Here is a 26,070-nt window from a genome sequence, read left to right on the forward strand (position 1 = left end):
ATACTGTTCTAGTCTCTTTTCCTAAAATTTCTGTAAATCTTGAAAAAAAATCACAATATTTGAGAAACCAAAAGAATAATAGAAGGCTTAGAAAGATGAGCTCACTCTGATGTGATAAAGAAAGTTCTCGATAATATTTCAAAGAGGTCCATAATTAGTCACGGACTATTCCTGACACTTTCAGTGAATCTTACATAATCAACTCCAAAGGATATGACCAAAATGAATGCATCATTTTTTAGTATTACTGAAAATGACATAAAATAACAATAGACACAAGATAACTCAGAATATATAATCTCAGCAGATAATGCTGAATAGTGCCTTTAAAAATAATTTGGGAACTAGAAAAAGATGTTAGTTGCATTTTATAGGCAAATTATGTTTTGTAACTATTTGGGAATAACAGGGAAATAAAAATATTGTCTAAGAAATAATGGAAGCTCTATAATTCATTAAACTAAAACAGTATATATTTCTGCTTTTGAAACTAATCACTAATAGATTTGCTTTATTATTAAAGTAATCTTTAGCCTTAGAATCTAATTTTTATTAGAATATTTTAATAATAAAACATCAAGCTCTTATTAGTGTTTTCTTTATAAAATATAATTTAGTAAAACTTTTATTACAAATGTATAAAAAATGAATAGTTATTTGAAATAGAACAATTGAAATCCCAAGGAATCTTCTAAACTATTTATCATTTTTATTATAGAAGACAATATTAAATAACAAAATATCTTCTGAAATAATGCCACTATAATTAAAAACACACAGACATTAAAGACAAAGCCAAAATAATTCTGACCTCAAAATTAGGAGATCTGGCTTCTGATTATTTGTCTCTAGCAAACAATTTACCTGAAACTTATTTTTCCTTTTTGTTAAACAAGTTACTGTAATAGATCATAGCTATAGTTTCACGTCTAAATTAGTATGAAAGTAAAATTCCAAATAATTTATTAATAAAAGTTACTATCATCTGAGTGGTGAAAACTTCTAAGTGGTGAAGCTACATAAGAGTGAAGACTCTAATCTCATTAACTGATATTATCTACTTTGCCAGCTCACAGTTGTGGCAAGCCTTAGCTATCTGCAGATAGAAGTCCCCTCTAACAGAGTCTCAAATTTGTAGTTTGCTTGAATGTCTCAGAATACTACACCATTTATTGGTTTTCAAATATTTATTGACCACTCATTATGTTCATGGTCCATTATAGAAAAAAAAAAAAAAAAACAGGCCGGGCGCGGTGGCTCAAGCCTGTGATCCCAGCACTTTGGGAGGCCGAGGCGGGTGGATCACGAGGTCGAGAGATCGAGACCATCCTGGTCAACATGGTGAAACCCCGTCTCTACTAAAAGTGCAGAAAATTAGCTGGGCATGGTGGCACGTGCCTGTAATCCCAGCTGCTCAGGAGGCTGAGGCAGGAGAATTGCCTGGGCCCAGGAGGCGGAGGTTGCGGTGAGCCGAGATCGCGCCATTGCACTCCAGCCTGGGTAACAAGGGCGAAACTCCGTCTCAAAAAAAAAAAAAAAAAACCACAAAAAACACCAGAGATTATTCACTATGGATCTGGTATTTTATTCCATAACATTTATTAACAAAACACAATGACATAAAATTGATGGCGTTAGAAGCAGGTTACTACCACTATGGAAGCTGGGCAGTTTCATCCATATTTAGCCAATTCTTTAATTTTTTAGTTTTTTTGAGAGAAAGTCTCACTCTTGTCACCCAGGCTGGAGTGCAGTGGTGCAATCTTGGGTCACTGCAACCTCCACCTCCCAGGTTCAAGTGATTCTCCTGTCTCAGCCTCCCGGGTAGCTGGGATTACAGGTGCCTGCTACCACACCTGGCTAATTATTGTATTTTTAGTAGAGATGGGGTCTCACCATGTTGGCCAGGCTGGTCTTGAACTCCTGACCTCAGGTGATCTGCCCGCTTGGGCCTCCCAAAGTGCTGGGATTTCAGGCATGAGCCACCAGTTACACTACAAAGTCACTTTGTTGTTCTGATCAAAGGAAATCAATAGTACTGTTACGGGAAAGGGCTCCCAATCCAGACCCCAAGAGATGGGGTTTCTGGACCTCATACAAGAAAGAATTCGGGGTGAGTCCGCAAAGTGAAAGCAAGTTTATTAAGAAGGTAAAGGAATAAAGAAGGGCCACTACATAGGCAGAGCAGTAGCATGAGTGGCTCCACTTAGTATACTTATAGTTATTTACTGATTATGTGCTTAACAAAAGGTGGGTTATTCATGAATTTTGGGGAAAGAGGTGGGCAATACCCAGAACTGAGGGTTCTTCGCCTTTTTTGACCACATAGAGTAACTTCCTGATGTTGCCATGGCATTTGTCAACTGTCATGGTGCTGGTGGGAGTGTCTTTTAGCATGCTAATGATTATAATTATAGTATAATGAGCAGTAAGGAGGACCAGAAGTCACTTTCATCACCATTTTGGTTTTGGTGGGTTTTGGCCAGCTTCCTTACTGCAATCTGTTTTATCAGCAAGGTCTTTGTGACCTGAATCTTGTGCCCACCTCCTAACATCCTGTGACTTAGAATGCCTTAACCATCTGGGAATGCAGCCCAGTAGGTCTCAGCCTTATTTTACTCAGCCCCTATTCAAGATGGAGTCTCTCTGATTCCAAAGCCTGACAATACTACTTTTGAAAGCTTTTCCTCCACTCAATACTAACAGAAGCTAGCACTTATTTCATGTTTATTATATGCCAGGCACTGTGTGAGAGGTTATGTTTATTTTAATATCTCACATGAAGGCCATGAATACTATTATCCCTGTTAAACATATGAGAAAGTAGAGGCTCACATAAATTCACAAAATGCCTAAGGCTTTAGAGGCAAGAAGTGCTGAAATTAGTGTTTTAACTTAAAAAATACTGAATTCAGCATTTGAACACTTAAGCACTATTTAATATTCAAAGATTGCTAATATATCTCTTATGTTAAAACAGAAACATTTGCCTTTTCCACATACTGCCATGTTATCCTGTTATCCTATCTACTGTTAAATTAAACAATAATAAATTTTGAAAGGTTTTTTTTTCATTTTTGGTATAACTCAGGCTACACGGTGTGAGGTGACAGTTTGCTCTAAGGACAGTTTACATGCATGATTCATCTTTAGATACGGTGATCATATAATTTATTATCCATATCCAGACATTTGTGAAAGAAGTTGCTGGTAATAATTTTTCCCAGACTCTAGGGATACTGGGACAGTTCTGGGTAAACTAAAATATCTAGTCACCTTATCTACAGACAGCATATGACTTATCATGTGTTAGACAATAAAGACAAATGAACACACATATGAAATGCCTATTATATTCCAGGCCTCCAATATGCTTTTATATAGTATATCTTGGTTATCTTTCTGATAACCCAAACAGCATTACTAATGGAAAGTGTGAGACATGTATTTCGTTCATTCATTCAACACATATTTACTGAGCCAATGTGCCACTGTCTCCAGACTGGGATGTCATAGTAAGAAAACAGACAAGAACAGGGGCCCCCAGGAGCTTACATCTTAATGGGTGAGAGGGTAAGAGCAAAAAAATAAAGGAGGAAAGTAAATTATAATTTACATTTTAACAGGTACTATGGGAAAAATTAAAGCTTGGAGACAAGATGAGAAATGTTTGGGGTAAGGGATTTTGTAATTCAAATAGGAGAATCAGGGTAGGACTCAAGGAGCTGGTACGAAGACTTGCCCCATAAGAGGAGAGACAAACCTCAAATGCAAGTCCTTTGATTCCAGAAATAATGTTATTTCCACTATATGCACTATATAGTTTTATTCTTACATTTCCATGCTATGATATTCCAAAGTGTTTAATAACAAGGGCAAATGAGTAAATTGGACTTTTAAGTAGGTGTTTCTTCAGATTCCATGGCACGTTCTCTCTCCCTTTCCCTTCCTTCTCCCTTCTGTCAGTCTCTTTCTAATAAATGTTAAATCTTGCTCTTCACATCTGTATCAAGTAATTTAATGTATATTTGAAACAAGACACACTATAGACTTCCACTAAAAGCCAAAATGCTAAAATGTCAACATCAATTTGCCAGCAAATGGGAAAGAAATACAGAGTTTACCAGATAACTTGCCATTGAAATTTCTTTTACAAGGAAAATTTTCTGACTGGAGTATTTAAAAAAGAGAGTCTTGTATTGTTTGATGGATATTCTGTTCCCCAGTTTAATATTGTTTCAAAGGACCTTTGAAACAATGCACCTCATGAATCAATTCCAGGTACAAGTCTTTAATTCTGAATAGGAAACACAATCATGATGTCCCAGTTTTACTAGAGTGAAAAGGAAGCAATCATCTAGAGCAAATGTAAACAGCTTAGAAAATTGCTCACAAGAATTTAGAACTTAAGCAAATTTTTGACATAGACAAACAACAAGGCACAAGGAAAACTGATGTTGATAATCCCTTTTCCCCACCAAAATATAATCTCCAAAGTCTCTAAAAGCAAAATTTGTTCTACTGACTTAGTGATATTCATCAATTAAATGTACCTAAGAAAAGTACAGTCTTCTCTGTACTTGGGTACGCATGAGATAATTTCACCATGTAAACCAAAAATAAAATGTTAAAACCCCAAAGAACTGCCGGGCACGGTGGCTCAAGCCTGTAATCCCAGCACTTTGGGAGGCCGAGGCGGGTGGATCATGAGGTCGAGAGATCGAGACCATCCTGGTCAACATGGTGAAACCCCGTCTCTACTAAAAATACAAAAAATTAGCTGGGCATGGTGGCACATGCCTGTAATCCCAGCTATTCAGGAGGCTGAGGCAGAATTGCCTGAACCCAGAAGGCGGAGGTTGCGGTGAGCCGAGATCGCACCATTGCACTCCAGCCTGGGTAACAAGAGCGAAACTCCGTCTCAAAAACAAAACAAACAAACAAACAAAAAAACCCAAAGAACTGAATGGACCCCTCCTCTCAGCCAAGAGCATTCCAGAAGTAAATCTGAAAGACAGATTCAGGCCATGAATGGGTGGTAGTGTTACACTAGATAGTCAGGCAGACATGAGCAGGGCAGAAGAGGGACTCCCCCTCCCCCACAACGAGGAATATCAAGTGACTATCAGGTGATGTTCAGAGGTTGTTAAATGTCTCTCTAAAATAATAATTAGTTGCAGCCAGTGCCAGGGGAAGGCACCTTCCTTATAGATTAAAAAAACCCTGAAACTGGTGATCAGCAGCTTCCCAATAAGATCTCAGGAATAGGTCAAGTGGGCTCAAGCATGAGCATTACAAGAGAAAAATGATGGAGTTTAACCGGTATAGGACCCCTAAGAACATTAGACTAGTAAGGGAGGAGCATCTTCAGTGAGCATGTATACAACTCCAGTAACCACACTGCGCATGTTCCCCTCCCAAGTGCTAGCAGGCCATTGTGCATGTGGACAACTCACCCCAAAAGAAGAATTGGGGCTACGGAATGGAAGACCCCAGAAGCATGCCGACAGGAAACCCCAAGTCATAAAGGTCAAACCGCACATTTGCCCTTCAAGTTGCCTGCCTGGTCCTCTTCTAAGTTTATTTTTCATCCTTTTATTCCTGCTCTAAAGCTTCTTAATATATTTTTCATATCCTAGCTAGAAAGAAATTTAAGCAGTTAGAGAATCCTCGGTAAGGTTTTTCTTTTAATGAAAAGCAGCCCCCAAATCATTCTAACAAACAACAGCCTGTAAAATTGAGCTGAGAGAGGAGAGAGAGAGAGAGAGAGAGAGAGAGAGAGAGAGAGAGAGAGAAGTGGGGGGAGAGGGAGGGAAGGGGAGAGAGGAAGGGAGAGGGATGGAGGGCAGGGGAGAGAGAGAGAGAGACAGAGACAGAGAGAGAGATTCTTTTTTTCTCTTTCTTTTGCCTATTAAACTTCTGCTCTTCTGTGTTTGTATCCTCGATTTCCCTGGCGTGAGATGACAAACCTCCGGTATTTAAGTATTTTGCTCCAAAACTTTTCTTGACTTATTTTGAAATGGCCACGCAAAGCTTCTCTTGTGGGAAAAAAATCTACATTCTGTAAAGAATCCCCTTCCCTTTCTAGGTCTTTTTCCTGGCACCTCTTTTGAGTCTGATAAGAAACATTTACAATCTATTCTCTCTGAAGCCTGCTAAATAGAGGCTTCATCTGCATTAAAAACCTTGGTCTCCACAACCCATTATCTTAACCCAGACACACTTACTTCTATTGATTCCAGGTCTTTAAAAAATTCTTTTAATCCGTTGTCAATCAGAATATATTCGAATCCACCTATGACTTGGTAGCCCTCTCCAAGTTGTCCTGCCTTTCAAAGTACATCTTCCATGTATTGATTGGTGTCTTATGTTTCTCTAAAATGTATAAAACCAAGCAGTAGTCTGACCAAATTGGGTACATGTTCTCAGAATTTCCCAGGGCTGTGTCATGGACTTTGGTCACTCATATTTGGCTTAGAATAAATCTCTCTAAATATTTTACAGTATGATTCTTTTCATTGACAACCATATTTTTTTAAATAATTAAATAAATCATTCATTGCCATGGACATTAGTGACAATGTCTAAGATTGTATTATGTCTATACTGTGGTTCATATGTCAAACACCAAACATGATAAAATAATTCTCAATAATTTAAACACTTTGGACTCTTGAAATGATTAGAGAAATAGTTTAGTAAATGAGAAGCTTAGATAGAAATATTAGCAAATCAACTTGGTAACAAGAAAAAGGCTTAATCTTTCAAAATGAAATATACCTTCTTTTTTTTTTTTTTTTGAGATGCAGTCTCACTCTGTCACCCAGGCTGGAGTGCAGTGGCACAATCTGGCTCACTGCATGCAACCTCCACCTCCCAGGTTCAAGCGCTTCTTCTGCCTCAGCCTCCTGAGTAGCTGGGACTACTGATGCGAGCCACCATGCCCGGCTAATTTTTGTATTTTTAGTAGAGACAGGATTTAACCATATTGGCCAGGCTGGTCTCGAACTCCTGACCTTATGATCCACCTGCCTCAGCCTCCCAAAGTGCTGGGATTACAGGCGTGAGCCACCACCACCCTGCCTGAAATATATCTTCTTAAACCCTATATTCATTTTCAGTCTCTAAAGCTTAATTTCCTGCCATTTCCTACTTTATTACCTACCATTCTTATACCAGATAATAAGAGCAGACTGACTTTATTTTACCTAAAAATAATTTAATCTAAATAAACTAACTGAAAGGGAAATACTTGGAAGAAGTATAAGCAATATCCAAGTTTGCAGAAGTGTAGAGTAGTTTACTTAACTCAGATGTTTATATTTTTTTCTGAAAATGACCATTGATGATGTAACAGACACAGACATGAACTCTTATAAAATTATATTTACTAAATTAGATGATAGCTCTGAGCAGACAGGGTTTGGCATTACCAATAAAGACAGGCTCAGGTGCCAAAATGATTTGACAAATTTATAGATTGGCCTAAACACAGACGAATGAGAGAAAATGAAAATGTGTAGGAAATAAAAACACACTCAAAATAATCTTAACAAATTATTAACTGTGACATTATTGTAGAAACAAAGGGATGAAATGAACTCTGAATAGTTGTGAAGTCCATTTCTTGGATGAAACAAGGTGTGAAATCCTTTCTTTTATCACAAAAGATGAACGACACATAAGACACTGCTGACAAGTTAAATTATATGAGAAAACTGAACATGGAAATTTCACTGCTGAAATTATATTACTTATGGCATTAATGAAAAATGTTACTGAGATCTTGGTTTAATCCCTGGAAGAAAATTTAGGCAATACCATTCAGGACATAGGTCTGAGCAAAGATTTTATGATGAACTCACTAAAAGCAATGGAAACAAAAGCTAAAATTGACAAAGGGGATCTAATTAAACTGAAGAATTCTGGAATGCACAATAAGCTATTTTCAGAATGAACAGGCCACTACAGAATAGAAGAAAATGTTTGCAATCTACCTATCTATCAAAAGGTCTAATATCCAGAATGTGCAAGGAACTTAAACAAATTTAGAAGACAAAAACAACCCCATCAAAAACTGAGCAAAGGACATGAACACACACTTCTCAAAAGAAGACATTTTTTATGCAGCCAACAAACATATGTAAAAAAGCTCAACATCACTGATTGTTAGAGAAATGCAAATCAAAACCCACAGTGAGACACCATTTCACACAAGTCAGAATAGTGATTATGCAAAAGTCAAGAAACAACAGATATTGATGAGGCCGTGGAGAAATATGAACACTTTTATGCTGTTGGTGGGCATGTAAATTAATTTAACCGTGTGGAAGAGAGTGTGGTGATTCCTCAAGGATCTAGAACAAGACATACCATTTGACCCAGCAATCCCATTACTGGATGTATACCCAAAGGAATATATATCATTCTAGAACAAGACATACCGTTTGACCCAGCAATCCCATTACTGGATATATACCCAAAGGAATATGTATCATTCTATTATAAAGATACATGCACATGTATGTTTATTGCAGCATTATTCACAATAGCAAAGACATGGAACCAACCCAAATGCCCATCAATGATAGACTAGATAAAGAAAATGTTTTACATATACAACATGGAATACTATGCAGCCATAAAAAGGAACAAGATCTTGTCCTTTGCAGGGACATGGATAAAGCTGGAAGACATCATTTCAGCAAACTGACACAGGGAAAGAAAACCAAACACTGCATGTTCTTACTCACAAGTGGGAGCTGAACAATGAGAACACATGGACACAGGGAGGGGAAAAACACACACTGGGGCCTGTCATAAGTAGGGGAGGGGAGGGAGACCATCAGGACAAATAGCTAATGCATGCAGGGCTTAATATCTAGGTGACAGGTTGATAGGTGCAGCAAACTACCATGGCACATGTTTACCTATGTAACAAACCTGCATGTTCTACACATGTATACTGGAACTTAAAGTAAAAAAAAATTTTTTTTAAAGACCTTGGTTTAACACTGAAAAATAGGTGAATACCTTATAGAAAATGCTCATAGAAATGTCTATTTACCTTGAGATATTTACAGATGTCATAGCTCTAGTATGTTCAAGAACAGTGAGTGTGTACTATTGAGTATCTGTGGCCTGATGAAATTAAGGTTTTTCAGGTGTAATCTGATACATTTTAGGAACTGAGGTTAATTAGGTCTAAAATAACACAACAGTATAAAGAAGTTTTTGATGGATCAAATGCTACACAGAAGATATGAACATACTCTGTCGCTAAATTTTCATTATTTAATATAGAAATGTTCCTTTTATGATATAGTTGAATATGTTTATCAAGATCATCTTCGTGTATTTTTTCCCATAGTTTATATGAACACCATTATGCTTAGTAAGTATCCACTAGTGAATGATAGCAAACATGCTTTGAAATATAATGAAATAAGTAAAATATGTTTAATTCAAAGGGGCTGCACAAGCTCCAATAGCCATCCACATATTTTTTTAAAGTGCCCAAATGAGACAAGAGAATAATCAACCATGATGTCAGTGGGCTCTTCAAGGTTTGTACCTAGTACAACTTGAATCTACTTTTGTAAAGCATAAAATTATCTTTCTGTCACTGAAAATTCATGAATCATATGTAGAAATTTATGTGATGGCTCACAGTATAACTTAGCCATTGTCATATCTCTGCCAAATTCACCAAAGAATATTGTTGTCTGCTAGTTCAAGAAGTAGCGTAGGCGCTTCTGAACATCTTAATTTCACTAAACACTTTATAAATGGGATATTCCTAAAAACCTCTTAACTGCTCTCCTGTTTAGAGATCAGACACTCATTCTTTCCATTGATCTCTGATTCTTGTATTGCTTCTGCACTCCATGGGCTCTGATATCCACCGGACTGTCCTGCATGCTAATTTTTGATGTCTCACACTGCTGCTATCCAGCGAGCAGCCAACAGTTATGCTGTTTTTCTATATTAAACTTTCATAAACAACTATACTAGAATCCTGACACTGAGTCTTGTAATTCTTTCTTTGTAAAAATAAAGATTTATTAATGCTTCTCAAAGTGAATGTGAAAGGAAGAAGTATAAAAATATACTGTCCTAGGTCGGGTGTGGTGGCTCACACCTGTAATCCCAGAACTTTGGGAGGCTGAGGTTGGTGGATCACCTGAGGTCAGGAGTTTGAGACCAGCCTGGCCAACATGGTGAAATCCTGTCTCTACTAAAATACAAAAATTAGCCAGGAATGGTGGCAGGTGCCTGTAATCCTAGCTTCTCAGGAGGCTGAGGCATGAGAATCGCTTGAATCCTGGAGGCAGAGGTTGCAGTGAGCCGAGATGGCGCCATTGCACTCCAGCCTGGGTGACAGAGTGAGACTTCATCTCAAAAAAAAAAAAAAAAAAAAAAAAAATCTGTATCTATATCTGTCTATGTATATATCCATATATAGGTATCTATCTGTATCTATATCTATAGATATATATAGATATATCATCCTAAAATTAAAATGTATGATAAAAGCTCTTACTGTTTGGCACAAAAAAGCTCAAAAGAAAAGAGATTATTTCATTTAATTAATTAATTAATTAATTTCTAAGACGAGTCTCTCTCTGTTGCCCAGGCTGGAGTACAATGGCACAATCTTGGCTCACTGCAATCTCTACCTTCCAGATTCAAGCGATTCTCCTGCCTCAGCCTTCCAAGTAGCTTGGATTTCAGGTGCTGCCACCACATCCAGCTAATTTTTGTATTTTTAGTAGAGACGGGGACCTCACCATATCGGCCAGGCTGGTCTTGAACTCCTGACCTCAAATGATCTGCCCGCCTCAGCCTCCGAAGTGCTGGGATTATAGGCATGGGATTATAGCCGTGCCCGGCTGATAAATATTTTAGTATTAGAATAAAATGTTTCTGGAACTGGCAGTTTGATATTTCACTTTAATTATGTCATTTTGAAAGTATGCACTAATTACTAACTCTACTTATTTGACTAACAACTGTTGTTATAGAAAATGTTCCACATTTGCCCATGAAGTTATAGTTTGAAGTAATATGTGATTTTGAACATGGGGTTAAATAAAAGACTTCTACATTTAGTCTTATATAGAGAGAATCTAAGGTAAAATGCCAAAGTTTAAAATTATTGACTAAATGTTACTTTCTACCTTTTATGTCAGGACTTCAGAAAAGTCATATAAGTACTGCTTCAGTACTAGTTAGTCATTTGTCACTCTGAATATTTAAATTACCTAGATTTGGGAACCATATGGGAGATTATTTGTAGATTTAGATTATATAATCTAGTTTGTCAGTGAGTTTATGGAACTATTAATCTGTGCATGTTAAACACAATCCTAAAGAAACTGTAAAACTCTTCAAGGTGTAAATCCTATAAAAGTCATGTTAAATACGTTACCAAAGAGGCAGAAAACACAACAGTAAGAATATCACTCTAAGGTGTTTATTTAAATTTTTGTTAGATTAAAAAACTCAACTAACAGCAGTCTATTTTTTAATTCTTAAAGAAAAAAAACACTTCAGTGTATTTAGGGGTTAAAAATAATAATTCTCACACTTGGCCAGGACAGAGATTACCCAGGATTCCTTACTTCTACACTATGCCAAAGATATATATTTTGGAGAGAATGTGTATTCTCCAGGCCAACAGCTAAGAAAGGCTCTGTAATGCTTTGCTCATTTCCAGCTGGCCTCTGTAAGAAATAGGAATTCCTAAATTAAGGGAAAATTGTCACTGGCAGAGCACAAATGTTTTTTTCCTCAACCAATAGAATAGACAATTTTACAGAACCTGATATAATCTATACTGATAAATGCCAATCTGTAACAAGGTTAACAACATTGACTTGGGTAATTTGTCTTTGGGAATAATGGATTATTCCAAAGTGGTTTAACAAGAGTGAAGTAGCATTCACAGTGGAGAGAGGACCTCATAAGGAAACTAAACGATGACTTCTACTGGAAATTATTAGCGCTGCATTCCTATTCATTTATGTATATGTTTGGCAGTTCCATCTTTCAACTTTTTAATAAAGTGAGTGTGAAACAAGCGTACTAAAGAACAAAAGTTAGGTTTGTTTTTAAAGATTTGCTATTCGTTTTGGTCTGTGTTTCAGTGTCTTTTTAAAGCATTTTGTCTGCCTTATTTAACACATAGATATTTGGAATTGAATCCATTCCTATAGGTCAGGCATTTGAGGGTTTTCTTGTGTGTGTGTGTATGTGTTTAATTAATTCATTTTTTTTGGGATCTAATATTCAAACTCTTCTTGCCTCTTTAACAAAAATATTTACATATAGTTATAGCAAATCAAGGAAATGTGTGTGACAAAATCAAACAGATTGCTTATGAATGATTTAGAGAGAACATGATATGTTGTAAAAGGATTGTCAAAATAACAAAATATGTTTTATATCAACGTGTATACTGATCACCACAACAATGGAAGAAAAAAATGATGTTTGCATTAAGAAGTAATTAATAGACACAAAGTCTTGAGCACACTTGCAATTCTGTCAGAGCTCAGACCAGACATCACTTTGCTGAAGTGAAAGAAGTGTATCAAGACATTTCTATTTTATTACTGTCGTTCCAGTGAAACATCTTCCCAACAGAGAGAACTTTTTGGAATGACAATCATTAAATTCCCTTTTCCAATAAAATACTTTCCAGGTCTAGTCCAATAATTGTATGTCAAAAATGGATCAGATGCCTCTGTGGCCATGTGAGGAGAAATGTGTGTTTTTTTGTTCTGTCTTGTTTAAATAAGCATAGTCTTGATTTAAAATAGCACAGATAGCATTATATAGCTATATTTAACTTATTTCAACTTAGAATAAACTATGTATTTGCCAATTCGCCGAGAAAATTCTTAAGCGAGCTTTGCTTCTATCCACCACTTCTTTTTTAAGGTAGATAACTGCTATCTAACCTGATGGTAGGTATTCCAGCCAAATGGATTCAAGAGAATGCAAAAGAAGTCTGCCTGTTTCCTTGAAACTCAACTTTAAAAACATTTTTATTGTCTCAAGTATTTTGATATTAAAGGGTAAATTTACTTAAAAACATATTTTCACATATGGGAAAAGGTAAAGAGAGTTATATGACTACATAAAACTGTGTTGATTAGTTTAACTTTTATGGAAAATAGCAGTGAATAAGTATTTTGTAAATAAATATATGAAATCTTAGTTGTTATCAAATTAGTCAAAAAAACATAAATATACACACCTACTGTGTACCTATGCATTTTTAAAAATAATTTAAAATTTTAAAAATACAATGCTTAAATGTATTGTATTTTTTTTCTTTTGCTGACACATATATTTTTTGCTGACACACTTTTTGCTTTTGCTGACACATATAGTACAATATTCTGGTTGCTGAAAGATTTTTGAGAAATGTAAAGGAGTTAAGATTTTCTTAATAAAATGGCAATAATGTAAAACAATAATTGTGAAAAACTAATGTAATCAATAGGTGCTAAGGAGTTCTGAGGCTATCATTTATTGGCAAAGCCCTTTGAGAAACTAGATACTTCAGCTGGTCTTTGAGGACTTGGATAGTTGGAAGAAACACACTGCAGACAAAGAAAACTGTATAAACAAAGACATAGAGACTGTAGAAGTAACAACTACTCAGGCCTGAGCTTAGTGGAAACACCTGGGTTAATGAAGATGATGAGAAAATTCTGGAGAGGTAGGTGAGGTTACAATACAGAAGGCTTTGAGGCACAGTATCTGGTAGTTGATGTAATCAGTGGAAATCTCTGGAAGTACTTAAGAGTATAGGAACAAATGAGAAACCATCTCTTGTGACTGGCTGGATGGAGCTTCGGGAGGAGGAGGAGGAGTATGGAGGTAAGAAAACTGTTACTCTATTTCTGGTGAAATATAGGAAAAAGTTGTGGTATTATATTGGGAATTAAGAACAACTGAGACAAAGCCCTACTTGTGTACAGAGGAAGAAGTGCCAAGGATAGCTTTTAGCCTGGGTAGGTGGGGAGATGATTTTGAAATTTTTTGAAAAAACGGAAACAAAGTGGGCTATCGTCTTGAGAAAATAATATCAGAAACTTTGGTTTAAATACATATATTTAAAAAATGAGGGCTGGGCATGGTGGCTCATGACTGTAATCCCAGCAGTTTGGGAGGCCAAGGCAGGCAAATGGCTTAAGCCTAGGAGTTTGAGACCAGCCTGAGAAACACAGCAAAACCTTAGCTCTACTAAAATACAAAAGTCAGCTGGGTGTGGTGGTGTACGCTACTCAGGAGGCTGAGGTGAAAAAACTGCTTGAGCCCAGAAGGCAGAGGCTGCAGTGAGCTGAGATTGCACCATTGCACTCCAGCCTGGACAACAGAATGAGACCTTGTCTCAGGAAAATAAATATAAATAAAAATTAAAAAAAAAAATGAGGCGTTATTGGAATACCAAAGGCACTTTCTAGGGCAGCTGAAGTTTGAGTCGAGACCAAAGATACAGTACCCTCAACTCCCTCTGATTCAGTCCCCATCACATGGAATATTTTTAAAAATACTTTTTTTGTTGTTGTTTGTCATGATTTTTCTTTTGTTCTCCTGAATAATCCCAATCCTTTCTCGGTTCTCTCGGCCGCAGCGGCTGCTTCTCTCAGGCTACTTCACAGAGGGCGTTTCTCAGAAACTCCATTTCTTTTTTTTTTTTTTTTTGAATTTGTTTCTTCTCAGGCTATACTCCCTACCCAGGTACACACATACTTTGAAATTTTAAACACCATTTAGTTGTTGATGACTCAGGAGTTTCTATTTCCATCCCATACCTCTCCCCTAATCTGCCTACTAAACACCAGTATTTGACTATTTTATGAGCACATTGAATCATAGTCCAAGATAGAATTTACAGTCTTCCCTTTCAAACTTAATCCTTCTCCAGGGGTTTCTGTCTCATATCACAAAACCACAATCCATACAAGATGCTCAGGCCAGAAAACGAACCTGGAAATTCTTAACACCTCCTGCTTTCTTACCTCCCACTACAAATAACCAACCCAAGTTCTTTTCATTTTAACTTCATAAAAAATTCTCAAATTCAACCATTTCTCCCTAGACCCACTGACACTACAATTTGAATATAGCCAGCACTTTTATAGTTACTGTGTATGTGACACTATCCTAAGAATTTTTCATGGATTATTTCATTTGGACTCATTAGCTTATTGTAACAGAAGATACAGAATTCAAACCAAAAATATCTAACTTCATATACTGAGCTATCGTAACTCTTCTAGTTCCAAGTCCTCAACTATCTCCTGAAACTACAAAGTATTTTCACATCTCCCTGTATCCGTAATATCAATCATTCTTAATAGTATACCCTGAAAAAAATGTAAGGATTGAAAGAGTAAGAGTTTTGAAAAAATTCCAGATAGAAACTGTTAACAAATTTCATGAAATTAAAAGTCATTAAATAGATTGGTAAAAATACAAGCACAGGAGTTCATTTCCCTCAATGTAATTCAAATAAAATATTCTTTGTACATCTGCGTAGAAAAATTGTAATATGTATATGACGAACATACCTACAATAACCTTTGTTGACACTATGTGACTCTCCTGCATGACATTTACTTACTTAATTGTAGGACTTGGAGAAATTTTCTTATCAGCATGTATTTTTCTACAAATATTTTTTAAAAGCTACAGTTTTCCACTGTTTAAAATAGCCTCATGGGTTCTATAGCTAGTTAATGGACATACAGGTTGTTTTCAAATTTTTGTTGACCTAAAGCTACAGCAGTAAGCAGCTTCGTAAATGTCCTTAGCAAATTATGTGAAAATGTTCATAAGGAAAATCTTTCGTTATGGAGTCAAATTCTTTGAGTCAAAGAAAGTGTGCAATTCAAAATGAGATAATTTCTTTTTCACCTATCAAGTTGGTGTAAAAAATGATAAAATCCAATCTTAGAAGTGCGCTGGATAAGAGATATGTAAAAATAATTGGACTCAGTTAAGTAGAGTCTGCACCCTTTAAATGAAGCTTTCTGGTTGTCCTGCAGTATCCCTCACTCCACTACTCCCATGTTACTTCTGGGTGTGCATATTAGTGTGTGCATGTTTACTTGTAAACATATTTGTTAGATTTATTTATTAAGCTATATGTACTTATGCATACTTTGTCCCATAGCACAAGCTTGTAGATGTATATTTTTCTAATTCATTCTGCTATTTGTGTTTTATTTCCTCTTCATTTTAAAGATTTTAAAATACATTTCCTTGGACTATGCACATTGTTGACACTGGATTATTACTTTTACTTCCATGGTGAAAGCATTTTGATAATTCAGAGAAGCCTGTTGTTACTTCGGTACATTTTACAAATGTGGAGTTTGAGGTGAGGGGGACTAAGGAACTGTTTCTCTGCAAGCAAGATCAACAATGATCTGAAACCCTGGTTTGGATACTGGAGTGCCCTCTAGTTATCCTGAAACAAAATCTCAAGGCCAGGACCTCCAGCTCAGGGCCCATGGCTCTGTTTGTTACAAAGCAATTTTGTTACTTGTGTTTTGTGTTTTTGAGACGGAGTCTTGCTTTGTTCCCAGGCTGGAGTGCAGTGGCACAATCTCGACTCAGTGGGGCCTCTACCTTTTGGGTTCAAGCAATTCTCATGCCTCAGCCACCCAACTAGGTGAGCTTATAGGTATGCACCATCATAACTGGCTAATTTTTGTATTTTTAGGAGAGAGAGGGTTTTGCCATGTTGGCCAGGCTGGTATTGAACTGTTGGCCTCAACTGATCTTCCTGCCTTGGCCTCCCAAAGTGTTACGATTACAGATGTGAGCCACCATGCCCAGCTTGTTACATTTTCAATCTGAAGACCTCATGTGATATCTTTCCAATTGGCTGATCATTTGTATATTTTTCTAGTATCTTAAACTTGAATGTCTCTAGTTATCCTGGTTATCTGGTTATGTCTATCTCTGGATAGTCTCTAGTAGTTGATGAACAAATATTTCACCATATATAAGTAAAATACACTCAATGCTAAAACTACTGCTTTTAATTTTGTAAAATTTTTTATCAAATTCTCATTTTCTTCATGTAAACATACCTCCCCAACCCCTGCAACATAGAGTCCTTCTGAAGCTCAACATCACAAAAATGAGATTGAGCATGTACGTTCCATCCTTCTGTAAAGAATATCAAGAGTAACTCCATCACATTTACTTTCTGAATTACTTTGAGATATGATTTAGAAGATGAACTTATAGATTCTTTAGTATGCTGCACAAAAATAGTGATAGAAAGTATTATTTTAAAAGCTAGTAATCGTGCTAGAAGCTATGAAGAAGAAAATATGAAACCCTCTGGATTTTATTTTTACAATATTATTTCTTTTGCATTTTCCAATACAAATGAGATTAAACACATACTCTTATATTTGCATTTAGACTTATATACATGTTACACACACATGAGGGTGGGGCAGAGAGAAAACCAGTATCTCAGTCTCTCTGAAGTATACATTTTCTTTAGGTAGAAGACATATGCAGATAGTATATGTGCCTCATTCTTTTTAAGCTAATATATTTCTGCTCTGTTTGATTATATCAGCCAATGTACTTGGCTATTTTCAGCAACTGGAACATTTTAGAAATTCATTTTTTAATTTTTTATATCTAGTTGCAATAAATAAGACTCCCTCAGGAGATTTTCAAAGTAAGAATAACAGCAATGCAAAAGCAATTTCCATTCTCTGTTAGTGCAAAGAGACAAAGACAAAACAATTTCATAGCCAATGGTTTGGGAAATTTTGCATGGTTTCTCCAGATATAATGGTGAGGAGCAAGTTTTGTAAGTACTTAGTGAATGTATCTAAACAACAAAATAGAAAGTCTTTCTTGAAAAAAGGATCCTATTTATTACTGACTAATCTATTTGTTGTGAACAGTTTTCAAAGAAAATAAAATGTAAAATATTCCTTTTTTAGGATATCTTGGGATAGGTTTTTGTTTTTTGTTTTTTTTTTCAATGTCCACAAGCTTTAAAACTAAGCCCACAGTCTTTGAATTCTTTAGTTGATGGACTGATCTGACAATGAGAGCTTTCAGTGTGACAGTTTTGTGTTGTAAGCAGTAGCTGCTCACATTTTCCTGTCTTTTGTGATTATTTGTAGTTACAAAAATTGTAAGCAGTTACCTTCTCCAACCTTCTCCAATCAGTATATTTGCAAACATAATTAGAAAATAATTTTGAATAAAAAATGTGAACCTACTTCAGAAATAATTCTCTAGATTATAGACAATTTCAGTTCAGTTTCTAGCTAGGAAAAAACATATACATAACTAGTCTTTGAAATTTGCATAATCTAATGTGAGATCACCCAAAGTATATTATGTTAAATAACAAACTAGCTATGTCCTCTGTAAAAGTGATCTTTGGTATAAAGCAAAAAGAAAGCAGAAATACTTTAGTTTCCTCTTTGCAATTTACCAAATACAGTAGAATATTAAAACATCTAGAAAGTCCTACAGCAAAGATATTTGCTTTTCTTTAAAGAAAAGCATTTTTCATACATGGAGACTACATCCCAAGGAATGAGCTTTCCATGGAACAAAATTTTGGAAATGCTAACTAAAGAATTCTTAGGCCGGGCGCGGTGGCTCAAGCCTGTAGTCCCAGCACTTTGGGAGGCCGAGGCGGGTGGATCACCAGGTCAAGAGATCGAGACCATCCTGGTCAACATGGTGAAACCCCGTCTCTACTAAAAATACAAAAAAATTAGCTGGGCATGGTGGCGCGTGCCTGTAATCCCAGCTACTCAGGAGGCTGAGGTAGGAGAATTGCCTGAACCCAGGAGGCGGAGGTTGCGGTGAGCCGAGATCGCGCCATTGCACTCCAGCCTGGGTAACAAGAGTGAAACTCCGTCTCAAAAAAAAAAAAAAAATTCTTAAGTATTTGATCTTATAAAAATGATGAAATTGAGGTCTTTGGTATATACCAATTTTACTAATGTTACTTGACAAGATATTATTTTCTTCACTGTATTCATTTTATTCTTTAGTTGCAGTGGATACTTAATATTTTCTACTTTTACATTCTATTAGGGTATTTAATTTGGTTACTTGCTTTTTCTGCTAATTATTCCCTTAAATTTAAATAAGTATCCTTTCAACAAGGGATTGAGTTTCTAATAAGGCGTAGTAGCCTACTTCATTTAGTTGTGTTAAAACTAGTAAGCTATACAAATTCTCACTAGGACTTGAACTCCTTGCAAGTTGATTTCAATTGGGGTAGGGTATTTGCCAACACTGGTCAGCACAGGCATGTTGGAAACTGTAGTACTAAGGTCCTAGCCTAGCCCTGAGGCAGCAAGAAATCCCCCTTTAAAATTTTTGGATCTGGTGATTTTTGTCCCTTTTAGCAATGCAAACTAAAAACATCAAAAAAAAAACAAAACAAAACAAAAAAAACACTAGACATCAGGGGTGCATGATTAAAACAGTTACTTCAGTATATTCTTGTTTGTATCAGATCAAGGTTTCAAGTTTCTTTCAAAGCCTCACTGAGTGTTCTGTCAGTGGAAAGAAATGTCTTCAACGATTATTAAAAACATCCCACCAAGTCTCACACACTACTGTCAATGTTAGTTTTAAGAAGCGACAAGCTTCTGTATAGAAAATAGAGGCACTGTAAAAGTGTTCCTATTCTCCATGGCCTCACCAGCATCTGTTGTTTCTTGACTTTTTAATAATTGCCATTCTGACTGGTGTGAGATGGTATCACATTGGGATTTTGATTTGCATTTCTCTAATGATCAGTGATGTTAAGCTTTTTTTCATGTTTGTTGGCTGCATAAATGTCTTCTTTTGTGAAAGATGCATGCATGCATATGTTCATTGCAGCACTATTCACAGTAGCAAAGACACGGAATCAACCCAAATGCCTATCAGTGATAGACTGGATAAAGAAAATGTACGTATACAACATGGAATACTATACAGCCATAAAAAGGGATGAGATCATGTCCTTTGGAAGGACATGGGTGGAGCTGGAAGCCATTATCCTCAGGAAACTAACACAGGAACAGAAAAGCAAACATTGCAGGTTCTCTTAAGTGGGTGCCAAACAATGAGAACACATGGACACAGGAAGGGGAACAACATACACTGGAACCTGTTGGTGACACAGGTGAGGGAGAGCGTCAGGCTAAATAGCTAACGCATGTGGGGCTTAATACCTAGGTGATGGGTTGATAGGTGCAGTAAACCGCCATGGCACACATTTACCTATGTAACAAACTTGCAGGTCCTGCACATGTATCCTGGAACTTTAAGTAAAATTAAAAAAAAAAAAAAGAAAGAAAGAAAATAGAAGGCAGATGGTCAGGCCAAAGATCCTATGAGCCTACAGCCTATTAATTTACTGAGGGCTTCAAATTTACAAGCCCCAAGAATCTACTATAACAAAAAGTAAGAGAAAATGTTTTATTTAGAGATATGTGAAATGGTGCAAATCAAGTCACTTGTATTGACTGCTGGCCAGTCCGAATATAGGTAAGGCTCAAAATGAAAAGGTAATAAATATTGTATTGTCCTTCTAGACTTGTTTTAAGTATGTACATGAGGAATGTTTTTGTTAAATGGTTTCCTTTTTTTTTTTTGAGACGGAGTTTTGCTCTTGTTGCCCAGGCTGGAATGTAATGGCGTGATCTCAGTTTACCACAACTTCTGGCTCCTAGGTTCAAGCGATTCTCCTGCCTCAGCCTCCCAAGTAGTTGGGATTACAGGCAAGTGCCACCACGCCTGGCTAATTTCGTATTTTTCTTTAGTAGAGATGGGGTTTTTCCATGTTGGTCAGGCTGGTTTCAAACTCCTGGCCTCAGGTGATCTACCCACCTTGGCCTCCCAAAGTGCTGGGATTACAGGTGTGAGCCACCACTCCCGGCCAAATTGTTTTTTCTTTGATCTTGTACTTGTTTGTTATGAGTTTCTCTAATTTAATAATTATGCAACAGGAGAACACTTTAAGGCAGGCGTCCCCAAACTTTTTACACAGGGGGCCAGTTCACTGTCCTTCAGACTGTTGGAGGGCCGCCACATACTGTGCTCCTCTCACTGACCACCAATGAAAGAGGTGCCCCTTCCTGAAGTGCCGCGGGGGGCCCGACAAATGGCCTCAGGGGGCTGCATGCGGCCCTCGGCAGTAATTTGGGGACGCCTGCTTTAAGGTTATAATGTTTGATTAGGCAAAGCACACTTTAAGGGAGCTGGGGTAACTAATTATACACTTTATTTTTGAGCTTTTTTAAACAGTGATAACAACTTAGAAATACTTAGTTGCTTATAGATAATAGAGATTTTTAGTACACGATAATATATGAAGTTGATTTCAATAACATCAGTAATATGTATGGTAAGAAATTTTTACTAGAAATAATCCAGATGTATACAGGTCTTTAATCACAAAAATAAATTATTAAGTAGTCAATATATTTTATTTTTTCAGCCAAAACATCATTCCCACAGAAAATGAGAAAAAAAATTTATCGTAGAACACTATTTTGAGATTTGTTACTATAGAAAACTAGAAAATCTTCACTATGAGCATAGCTCAGAATAAGAATTCTTATTAGCATAAAACTAATTTTTACTGCTAGAAAGCAGATATTTGGATAAGTATATTTTCATTATTCATTAGGAAAAATAACTTTAGTTTTTAGATTTCTCATTTGTCTAATTCCTCTCCTATTCAATCAAACATGCTGAATATAAGTGTGGTTTCCTTTTGGGAGGATAAGTTAAAAATTACTCATTATATTACAGACTTCATATCTATCACTTCTAAACAAAGATATACTCAGCTGGCTAGGCTATATAACTAAATCATCCAAAATGATTTACTGTGCTTCCAGCATTATTTTGGATTATATCATCTCAAAAAGGCTCATAAATCCCCTGTCCAAATATCTATTAATGTCATAATTTTATATGTGGACAAAACTAATCATTTCCTAGAATTTTAAAGCAGTAAGTTTGAATTGTAGAATATAAATTAAATATAAGAATAAACCAAGAACAATTATGTGCAATTTTAAGGAGTCTTGTTTCTCAAAAGAATTCTGTTGAACAAGTTCAAATCACTTGTTAATACTCCATGGAAAGGTTAATTCTATAAAAAACTTCATAAATAATGAGATCCTGTGTAACAGGTAGATAATTATATATATATATAAATATATATATAATATATATAAAATATATATATAATATATATATATATATAATTTTTTTTTGCTCCTCTGCTGATCTCCAGTAATGCAAATCAGGAGCTGCAGAAGTTCAAATAAAGGAAGGAAGGTCAAATTCAGACCAAAAATATATGTCATTTCATTAAACATTAGAGACTATGCTGTTTTATACCAAGAACAACTTAAATGAGTGAATGAAGATTTTAATTGGCAGGAAACATGTGGGTAATGTCCCTTTCTCCCATGAAAGATCCTAAGGCTTTATCTATAGCAGAGAGAGATATAGTCAGAACATGGCATATAATTGTGTAAGTTAATGGAAGCCAGGGCAAAGCAACCACACTGTATGTGTTTTATTCTTTGCCATCATTCTAATCCTGATAAAATAAATATGAACATTGTTCAATGAGGGCTGCATTACTTTTGCTTAGAAATCAAAGGCAACAATTTTATAACATAAATTTCACCCTGAGTATACCTGAATCTATGTTTCCCCCTCAGAAGCCCAGAGCAATTTTTCCACTACTTATACAAAATCACCCAAAATATGTATTATATAAATCATATAGGCCGATATTAATGCAGTGAACATAGCTTGAGCCATCTTTTCAGTCATCCTCCATTTAGCCAATACTACCTTTGTCGGATAGCACAGTCCGTGATTCTTAGGCAGTAAGAGAACCTGAGGACATATTTTCTTTTGATTCTCCCAGTGACCCATCTATATTATTGAGGGAGGAGCAGGTTTTCAGTGCTAGATTTTATAAATTGTATATTTAATATTCCTAATTAAAGCCAACCCAAGGCTGAAGTCCATTTTTGTATTGACAGTTTAAAAATAGGGCAGACTTTGATTGAAACTGACAGATTAACTGACCTCAGAGGAGCAAGAAACCTACCCACAATCACACACATCTTGTTGCTAATTCTGTTTCAGGGACACAGCTGATAAGAATAAGAGATTTATGTGTTTTCTCGGTCCCTGAATACTTTAATCACTGTAACTTAATAATCATGGCATTCATTATTCCTTTCTCTGTAATTATTTTGAGATGGTCTTCATTTTAACATGAAAGTGATATCATAGAAGTATAAAATGAAGGGTGAAATCAACAAAATTTGCATGGAGCCACTGGTTTTAATTTGTGCACACTGTTTGAGTCTGTGATGCTGTGATAGTTATAATAAAAAAGGAAAAAATGGTTTTAAGTAAAAGAGCACTTATACTCATATCAAGAAAAGTCCAAAAGTGAAAAAAAGAGCTGTATTTACTGGATCTTCTAAATAAGAAAACAAAGAAACAAACAGGCCAACAAGCAAAGGTTAAAAGGCCAGGAATAAAGAGGAATACAATCTTACTTGGGTATATGTGGGCATTGGTTTTGGACAGCCAAGTGTAACCAAAATCATGCAAGCTTGAGTGGGTCCTGCAGAACTCACATATGCAAAAACTCAGCCTTCCTTAAAGCGGGTCTCATAACCAGAAAATATTGTACTCGTGATCTGCCTTTGGTAGAAAAAATCCATATGTATGTGTATCCGTGCAGTTCAAATCTGTTTTGTTAAAGGGTCAACTATATTTATTGAAGCTATTCATTTCTTTTCTCACTCACAAAAGCTATGTTCTAGTTGGGTAGCCATACAGTGACACCATAAAACCAATTAAAAGGAATTCAATCCAATTATATTTAAGAATTACATAATATATTCGTAAAGCTACAAAATATTTTTTTTGAGTTTAGCATAAAAAAACAAAATCAGTGTTCCTTATGATCTCCCTAGTTCCTATTGGTTTTACCTAAGATTCAACCAGAGGCCACATAGGCATGTTTCATTTATCAAAAGTCATAGTACTTTTCAAGCAAATAGGATTTCCTAGTCATATTTACACATGGAGCATTGCATGAGCTTGTAGTTCTGTGTCACACGTTACAATAAAACTTGAACCTTTTAGTTTTTTTTTGCAATTACATCTTCTGGATGTTATAGTCAATTGGAGGTTAGCAACAACTAACATTTAAGATTTTTTGTTTTATTTTTGAGTTTTACTCGTTATGTAGGCTAGAGTGCAATGGCATGACCTTGGCTCACTGCAGCCTCTGCCTACCAGGTTGAAGCAATTCTCCTGCCTCAGCCTCCCAGGTACTTGGGATTACAGGCATGTGTCACCATGCCTGGCTAATTTTGTATTTTTAGTAGAGACAGGGTTTCACCATGTTGGTCAGGCTGGTCTCAAACTCCTGACCTCAGGTGATCTATTCGCCTCGACCTCCCAAAGTGCTGGGATTATAGGCATGAGCCACCGTGCCCAGCCTACATTTAAATTTTTCAATGTATCACCAAAGTTGGAAAAATACAGCTCAGTTTTTTTAGGTGGTTTGCAAACTTTTTAAAGCAGAATTGTTTCATTCTAAGAAAATATCTAGCCAAAAGAAACAAATGAGTTCCTACAAAGGAAAGAGAGCAATAGGTGATCTTCTCTACTCTCTTGCTGTTAGTACTTTTTCTACTTCCTTATCTTATCCTATATCTTCACTGATGAATGAAAAGTTACTGTACATATACACTAAACAACTTATCCATGTAACCAAAAATTACTTGCTCCCCACAAACTTTTGAAATAAAATTTTAAAAATGTTATTATACATATAGCTTGAAAATAATGATCCATTTTCATTATTTTACTCATACGGAAACAAAGATACAAAGCCATGGCTTAACCACTTTACCCATCTATGCAAGGAGGGAGTGAGAACTGTCCCCTGAATCTCTTGACTTTCAAGTCATTGCCTTTCCCTTTTATCCTGCTCTGTTTGTCTCCCTTAGAATTAGGGAAACAAATCCTGAACATAACAGGAATTAGTTGTGGTTAATTTAGAATTCTGCGCTGCCTCAGTTTTTTACACTGAAGTGTGAAGTTTCCTTTTATGATTCACCAGTCAAAATTTCCATGGATTGAGCTGAATATTACTGCTGTAGACAGGGATTGACTTACTTTGTTTACAAATGCATCCTTTAAGGGTCCCAATGTGAATTCTGAATGTTGTAAGTAGTAGAAAGAGTTTAGTTTACTGAGAACTCAGATGCAATGTTAACATGCAAACTTTTCTTAGAGACAAAAGAAATAATCATGAGAAAATAGCTTATATTTCAAATGCCATGGATTTGCTTTGGGGCAACACTGGGAAAGTGGGATAACCAGAGTATTTTCTATATTGAAAATAGTTCTCCCAGAATGCCCTTTAGGGTTATTTGTGAAATACTGCTATACTCCTCTCCATACCCAGCAGCCATCACTTTCTTTTCTCTTTTATACAATAAGAGGAGAAAGAGAGAGGATTTACTATGTCTCATCCAAAGCATTATGACCATCTGAACATGGAACTAAGCCCTAGAATTTTATAATTTCATGATAATAAGTATATAATATCACAGCTGAAAGTAGGATCATTGATTCATATTTACATTTCTGAAAAACAGCATGTAAAAACTATTTTACCTCAAGATGATCAGAATTTTATCTTAAAACATGGAGTTTATTAATATTTCATAGAATGAACAGGTTAGGTATTTCCTACAGCCCCGTATGAGGCTCCACTTTACTCTTATAAACTTCAAATAGGCATTACTATTATCATGAATTAAGCTTACTGTTCTTTTGCCAAATAAATTATATTCACTTGATTTGACAAAGGATGTCAACAATTTTGTTCCTTTCCATTTCTACCATAACAACTCCCAAAATTGGTGGGAAAAAGACTGCCTTTTATCTACTAAGAAGTGAGTTCCCTTGATTTGGTTCTTCTGCTAC

General features: G+C 36.0%; 1 protein-coding gene across 1 annotated transcript in view; it reads right to left on the bottom strand.

Annotated features, from left to right (window-relative positions):
* The window catches only part of ADAMTS19 (ADAM metallopeptidase with thrombospondin type 1 motif 19), a 269,818-nt gene that overhangs the window by 7,912 nt on the left and 235,836 nt on the right, over nucleotides 1–26,070 (bottom strand). The gene's annotated exons all lie outside the window — the stretch shown is intronic.

This window comes from Saimiri boliviensis, chromosome 1 (genome assembly GCF_048565385.1).
Source record: "Saimiri boliviensis isolate mSaiBol1 chromosome 1, mSaiBol1.pri, whole genome shotgun sequence".
Classification (NCBI taxonomy): domain Eukaryota; kingdom Metazoa; phylum Chordata; class Mammalia; order Primates; family Cebidae; genus Saimiri; species Saimiri boliviensis.